A 7,093-nucleotide genomic window follows, 5' to 3' on the forward strand; every position below is an offset into this window, starting at 1 on the left:
CAAATCTGAGAGTAGAGAGAGACGAATAAATTGATAAAAGTATTTGTATTTATTATGGATCCCCATTAGTTCCTGCCAAGGCAGCAGCTACTCTTTCTGGGGTTTATTATGGATCCCCATTAGTTCATTCCAAGGCAGCAGCTACTCTTCCTGGGGTTTATTATGGATCCCCATTAGTTCCTTCCAAAGCAGCAGCTACTCTTCCTGGGGTTTATTATGGATCCCCATTAGTTCCTGCCAAGGCAGCAGCTACTCTTCCTGGGGTCCAGCTAAAATAAAGGCAGTTATACCATTTTAAAAACATGACAATAAATTGACAACACACTGTGTCCTCAGTCACCTTGTCCCAGAGAGGTTTACATGGTTATCAAAACATCACACCAGGGTGAGTCTAAACAAAACACAGCCCTGTGGGGAAAATGAATGGAACCATCTCCCTGTTTGACCTCTAGTTGTTATGGATATTATGACTCTACAGAGACACACAGTGGACGTGTCAAAATATGTTCCATTGATAAATCACACTTTATTTAACCTCAATGTCATCTTGTGTTTACATGGCATTGTAGATTGTAGCTGTATATAGGATGTATTCTGGATGTTTTCAGTGTGTTTTCAACCCTTTCAGACAATGGATTAATCACAATTAAAAATAGTGCACTAACATTACACAAAGTGAACTCAAGTCTGACAGCCCAAACAAACACACACATTCTCAGTCAGAAACACAAGTCAGAACACAGCCTCTCGATTCTCTCATGTGTTTTCAGGTTCTCTGACTGGGAAAATGTCTTTCCACAGTGAGAGCAGTGGTATGTCTTCTCCTCCTGTGTATTTGTATGTATTCCTTCATGCTCTTTCAGGAACCTTAACCGGGTAAATCTCTCTCCACACTGGGAGTAACGGTACATCTTCTTACCTGTGTGTGTCCTCTCATGCTTGTTCAGGTTTCCTAGCTGGCCAAAACTCTTTCCACAATGGGAACATTGGAAAAGCTTTTCCCCTGTGTGTCCCCTCTCATGCGTTTGCAGGCTCCCTAACTGGGTAAACGACATTCCACATTGGGAACAGTGGTAAGGCTTCTCTCCAGTGTGTATTCTCTTATGCGTTCTCAGGCTCCCTAACTGGGTAAATGAGAGTCCATTCAACTCAGTTTCCCTAACTGAAAAAACGCCATTCTGTAAAGTGTATTCGCGCACGCAAATTCAGGAAGAAACTGAAGAGCAGATGGCCTGACCGCGTTTTGCGACTGTCGGCTCACTTGACCGCAGTCAACGGTGGGCTGGAAATCGCCTCCAGTTTAGTACAGTGGAATTGCAGTATTGAATGAAGGCAAGTCCATTCCGTGAGACATTTAAGTTGTGATTTTGGGTGCAAATCCATTGTTAAAGTTTTGTTGTTGGCCAGCTTCTTGATGGTATTCACATCTTACAGTGTAGCTTTATCAATTCCTACATTAAACAACCGCATTTAAGCTCAGAACTAGAGTAGAATGCCGTTTTAAAACCACGTATCAGTTCAACAACTATTTTCAAGACAGGACTTACTGGTGTTACTCAGATCTTCTGTCTCCTCCTCTTCTTCCCTCTCCTCCTCCTTCAATATGACAGTTATCTCTCCTTCATTCACTCCAAAAAAAGTATAATCGTTTTCTTCCTCTTCTTTCTGTGTAACAGCCTCACCCTCTACTTCTTCGTTTACTGTGACATCCTCCTCTTCATTCTCCTCTTTCACGACAACGTTCAGCCAAATACCTTCTTTCTCCTTCCAGCAGACCACTTTTTTAGCAGGAGGGCAGCAGCTTGCTGAGCTCATGGTCGGGGATGTTAGCCAGCTAACCTAGCCAGTTAGCGACTAGCCTAGTGATAGGCTCATTTATCAAGCCAGCTATCGTTACCTGACTAAACGGAAATATGACATGAAATGGGGAAACTAGTTAAAAGACAGAATTATGTTCCAAATACAGAAGTAAATATAGACCGAATCAGTCTGAACAGCTTGAACGTTTCCGCTAGGAAGCTACCGAGGTGGCTGACGAGATGTTGTTGAAGAAGCATCCCGTCCACTACATTATACGTCACTCTGATAGCATCGCCTGAAAAACGCATATCGCCATCTGTTGACTGGAGTGGTTAACGCAGATAAATGTTTATTTTATTTCCAGACAAAAAGTGCATTTTTACATTTCTTTCATTAAATAATAATATAATAGTCAGACAACTGCAGATTTGTAATAAGTATGAATTTAAAACATACTTCCACATTCTACCAACCTAACAGATGTTTCTACTACAGTGAATATTAACCAATGAGGAGGGTCTTTCCACATTCTACCAACCCAACAGATGTTTCTACTGCAGTGAATATTAACCAATGAGGTGGGTCTTTCCACATTCTACCAACCCAACAGATGTTTCTACTACAGTGAATATTAACCAATGAGGTGGGTCTTTCTACATTCTACCAACCCAACAGATGTTTATACTATGAACACTTTCAGGTTAATTGAAGTTAAATTCCAAAAAAGCCTAAACAGGTTTGGTCATTATCAGGTATTGAAGCGTTGAAAGACGATGCACAACAACGTTTTCTTCCACGAAACCACGACTTCAATAACCACCGCGGTCAAAATAACTGTCAAGTTATTCTCCATCGAAACCACTACCGCTACAATCGACCTGTTCGCAACACATGGGTATTGGATCTGACCTCATTGATCTGTCAGTAAGCTATGTTTACATGGGTATTGGATCTAACCTCATTGATCTGTCAGTAAGCTATGTTTACATGGGTATTGGATCTGACCTCATTGATCTATCAGTAAGCTATGTTTATATGGGTATTGGGATCTGACCTCATTGATCCAGACAGTCCTCTGGGTAACCCCACTGTCTGAAACACTCATCCAGACAGTCCTCTGGGTAACCCCACTGTCTATAACACTCATCCAGACAGTCCTCTGAGTAACCCCACTGTCTATAACACTCATCCAGACAGTCCTCTGGGTAACCCCACTGTCTATAACACTCATCCAGACAGTCCTCTGGGTAACCCCACTGTCTGAAACACTCATCCAGACAGTCCTCTGGGTAACCCCACTGTCTATAACACTCATCCAGACAGTCCTCTGAGTAACCCCACTTTCTGAAACACTCATCCAGACAGTCCTCTGAGTAACCCCACTGTCTGAAACACTCATCCAGACAGTGCTCTGGGTAACTGTCTGAAACACTCATCCAGACAGTCCTCTGAGTAACCCAACTGTCTATAACACTCATCCAGACAGTCCTCTGAGTAACCCCACTGTCTGAAACACTCATCCAGACAGTCCTCTGAGTAACCCCACTGTCTATAACACTCATCCAGACAGTCCTCTGAGTAACCCCACTGTCTGAAACACTCATCCAGACAGTCCTCTGAGTAACCCCACTGTCTATACCACTCATCCAGACAGTCCTCTGAGTAACCCCACTGTCTATAACACTCATCCAGACAGTCCTCTGAGTAACCCCACTGTCTATAACACTCATCCAGACAGTCCTCTGAGTAACCCCACTGTCTATAACACTCATCCAGACAGTCCTCTGAGTAACCCCACTGTCTGAAACACTCATCCAGAAAGTCCTCTGATTAACCCCACTGTCTGAAACACTCATCCAGACAGTGCTCTGGGTAACTGTCTGAAACACTCATCCAGACAGTCCTCTGAGTAACCCAACTGTCTATAACACTCATCCAGACAGTCCTCTGAGTAACCCCACTGTCTATAACACTCATCCAGACAGTCCTCTGGGTAACCCCACTGTCTATAACACTCATCCAGACAGTCCTCTGAGTAACCCCACTGTCTATAACACTCATCCAGACAGTCCTCTGAGTAACCCCACTGTCTATAACACTCATCCAGACAGTCCTCTGAGTAACCCCACTGTCTGAAACACTCATCCAGACAGTCCTCTGAGTAACCCCACTGTCTATAACACTCATCCAGACAGTCCTCTGAGTAGCCCCACTGTCTGAAACACTCATCCAGACAGTCCTCTGAGTAACCCCACTGTCTATAACACTCATCCAGACAGTCCTCTGAGTAACCCCACTGTCTATAACACTCATCCAAACAGTCCTCTGAGTAACCCCACTGTCTATAACACTCATCCAGACAGTCCTCTGAGTAACCCCACTGTCTGAAACACTCATCCAGACAGTCCTCTGAGTAACCCCACTGTCTATAACACTCATCCAGACAGTCCTCTGGGTAACCCCACTGTCTATAACACTCATCCAAACAGTCCTCTGAGTAACCCCACTGTCTATAACACTCATCCAGACAGTCCTCTGAGTAACCCCACTGTCTGAAACACTCATCCAGACAGTCCTCTGAGTAACCCCACTGTCTATACCACTAATCCAGACAGTCCTCTGAGTAACCCCACTGTCTGAAACACTCATCCAGACAGTCCTCTGAGTAACCCCACTGTCTATAACACTCATCCAGACAGTCCTCTGAGTAACCCCACTGTCTATAACACTCATCCAGACAGTCCTCTGAGTAACCCCACTGTCTGAAACACTCATCCAGACAGTGCTCTGGGTAACTGTCTGAAACACTCATCCAGACAGTCCTCTGAGTAACCCAACTGTCTATAACACTCATCCAGACAGTCCTCTGAGTAACCCCACTGTCTATAACACTCATCCAGACAGTCCTCTGGGTAACCCCACTGTCTATAACACTCATCCAGACAGTCCTCTGAGTAACCCCACTGTCTATAACACTCATCCAGACAGTCCTCTGAGTAACCCCACTGTCTATAACACTCATCCAGACAGTCCTCTGAGTAACCCCACTGTCTGAAACACTCATCCAGACAGTCCTCTGAGTAACCCCACTGTCTATAACACTCATCCAGACAGTCCTCTGAGTAACCCCACTGTCTATAACACTCATCCAGACAGTCCTCTGAGTAACCCCACTGTCTATAACACTCATCCAGACAGTCCTCTGAGTAACCCCACTGTCTATAACACTCATCCAGACAGTCCTCTGAGTAACCCCACTTTCTGAAACACTCATCCAGACAGTCCTCTGAGTAACCCCACTGTCTGAAACACTCATCCAGACAGTGCTCTGGGTAACTGTCTGAAACACTCATCCAGACAGTCCTCTGAGTAACCCAACTGTCTATAACACTCATCCAGACAGTCCTCTGAGTAACCCCACTGTCTATAACACTCATCCAGACAGTCCTCTGGGTAACCCCACTGTCTATAACACTCATCCAGACAGTCCTCTGAGTAACCCCACTGTCTATAACACTCATCCAGACAGTCCTCTGAGTAACCCCACTGTCTATAACACTCATCCAGACAGTCCTCTGAGTAACCCCACTGTCTGAAACACTCATCCAGACAGTCCTCTGAGTAACCCCACTGTCTATAACACTCATCCAGACAGTCCTCTGGGTAGCCCCACTGTCTGAAACACTCATCCAGACAGTCCTCTGAGTAACCCCACTGTCTATAACACTCATCCAGACAGTCCTCTGAGTAACCCCACTGTCTATAACACTCATCCAAACAGTCCTCTGAGTAACCCCACTGTCTATAACACTCATCCAGACAGTCCTCTGAGTAACCCCACTGTCTGAAACACTCATCCAGACAGTCCTCTGAGTAACCCCACTGTCTGAAACACTCATCCAGACAGTCATCTGAGTAACCCCACTGTCTATAACACTCATCCAGACAGTCCTCTGAGTAACCCCACTGTCTATAACACTCATCCAGACAGTCCTCTGGGTAACCCCACTGTCTATAACACTCATCCAGACAGTCCTCTGGGTATCCCCACTGTCTATAACACTCATCCAGACAGTCCTCTGGGTAACTGTCTATAACACTCATCCAGACAGTCCTCTGGGTCACCCCACTGTCTATAACACTCATCCAGACAGTCCTCTGAGTAACCCCACTGTCTATAACACTCATCCAGACAGTCCTCTGAGTAACCCCACTGTCTGAAACACTCATCCAGACAGTCCTCTGAGTAACCCCACTGTCTATAACACTCATCCAGACAGTCCTCTGGGTAACCACACTGTCTATAACACTCATCCAGACAGTCCTCTGGGTAACTGTCTATAACACTCATCCAGACAGTCCTCTGGGTCACCCCACTGTCTATAACACTCATCCAGACAGTCCTCTGAGTAACCCCACTGTCTATAACACTCATCCAGACAGTCCTCTGAGTAACCCCACTGTCTGAAACACTCATCCAGACAGTCCTCTGAGTAACCCCACTGTCTATAACACTCATCCAGACAGTCCTCTGTGTAACTGTCTATAACACTCATCCAGACAGTCCTCTGAGTAACCCCACTGTCTGAAACACTCATCCAGACAGTCCTCTGAGTAACCCCACTGTCTATAACACTCATCCAGACAGTCCTCTGAGTAACCCCACTGTCTGAAACACTCATCCAGACAGTCCTCTGAGTAACCCCACTGTCTATAACACTCATCCAGACAGTCCTCTGAGTAACCCCACTGTCTATAACACTCATCCAGACAGTCCTCTGAGTAACCCCACTGTCTGAAACACTCATCCAGACAGTCCTCTGAGTAACCCCACTGTCGGAAACACTCATCCAGACAGTGCTCTGGGTAACTGTCTGAAACACTCATCCAGACAGTCCTCTGAGTAACCCAACTGTCTATAACACTCATCCAGACAGTCCTCTGAGTAACCCCACTGTCTATAACACTCATCCAGACAGTCCTCTGAGTAACCCCACTGTCTATAACACTCATCCAGACAGTCCTCTGAGTAACCCCACTGTCTATAACACTCATCCAGACAGTCCTCTGAGTAACCCCACTGTCTGAAACACTCATCCAGACAGTCCTCTGAGTAACCCCACTGTCTATACCACTCATCCAGACAGTCCTCTGAGTAACCCCACTGTCTGAAACACTCATCCAGACAGTCCTCTGAGTAACCCCACTGTCTATAACACTCATCCAGACAGTCCTCTGAGTAACCCCACTGTCTATAACACTCATCCAGACAGTCCTCTGAGTAACCCCACTG

At 45.6% G+C, this 7,093-nt stretch overlaps 1 long non-coding RNA gene across 1 annotated transcript; it reads right to left on the reverse strand.

Moving 5' to 3' along the window:
* Positions 1-502: 502 nt before the first annotated feature.
* Positions 503-2,047, reverse strand: LOC135567443 (uncharacterized). Its single transcript, XR_010462361.1, has 2 exons — positions 1,548-2,047; positions 503-1,451 (listed from the first exon to the last, which is right to left on the reverse strand). It is a non-coding gene; the product is annotated as an uncharacterized LOC135567443 (long non-coding RNA).
* Positions 2,048-7,093: the final 5,046 nt, after the last annotated feature.

Source organism: Oncorhynchus nerka, unplaced genomic scaffold (assembly GCF_034236695.1).
Source record: "Oncorhynchus nerka isolate Pitt River unplaced genomic scaffold, Oner_Uvic_2.0 unplaced_scaffold_2044, whole genome shotgun sequence".
Lineage (NCBI taxonomy): Eukaryota > Metazoa > Chordata > Actinopteri > Salmoniformes > Salmonidae > Oncorhynchus > Oncorhynchus nerka.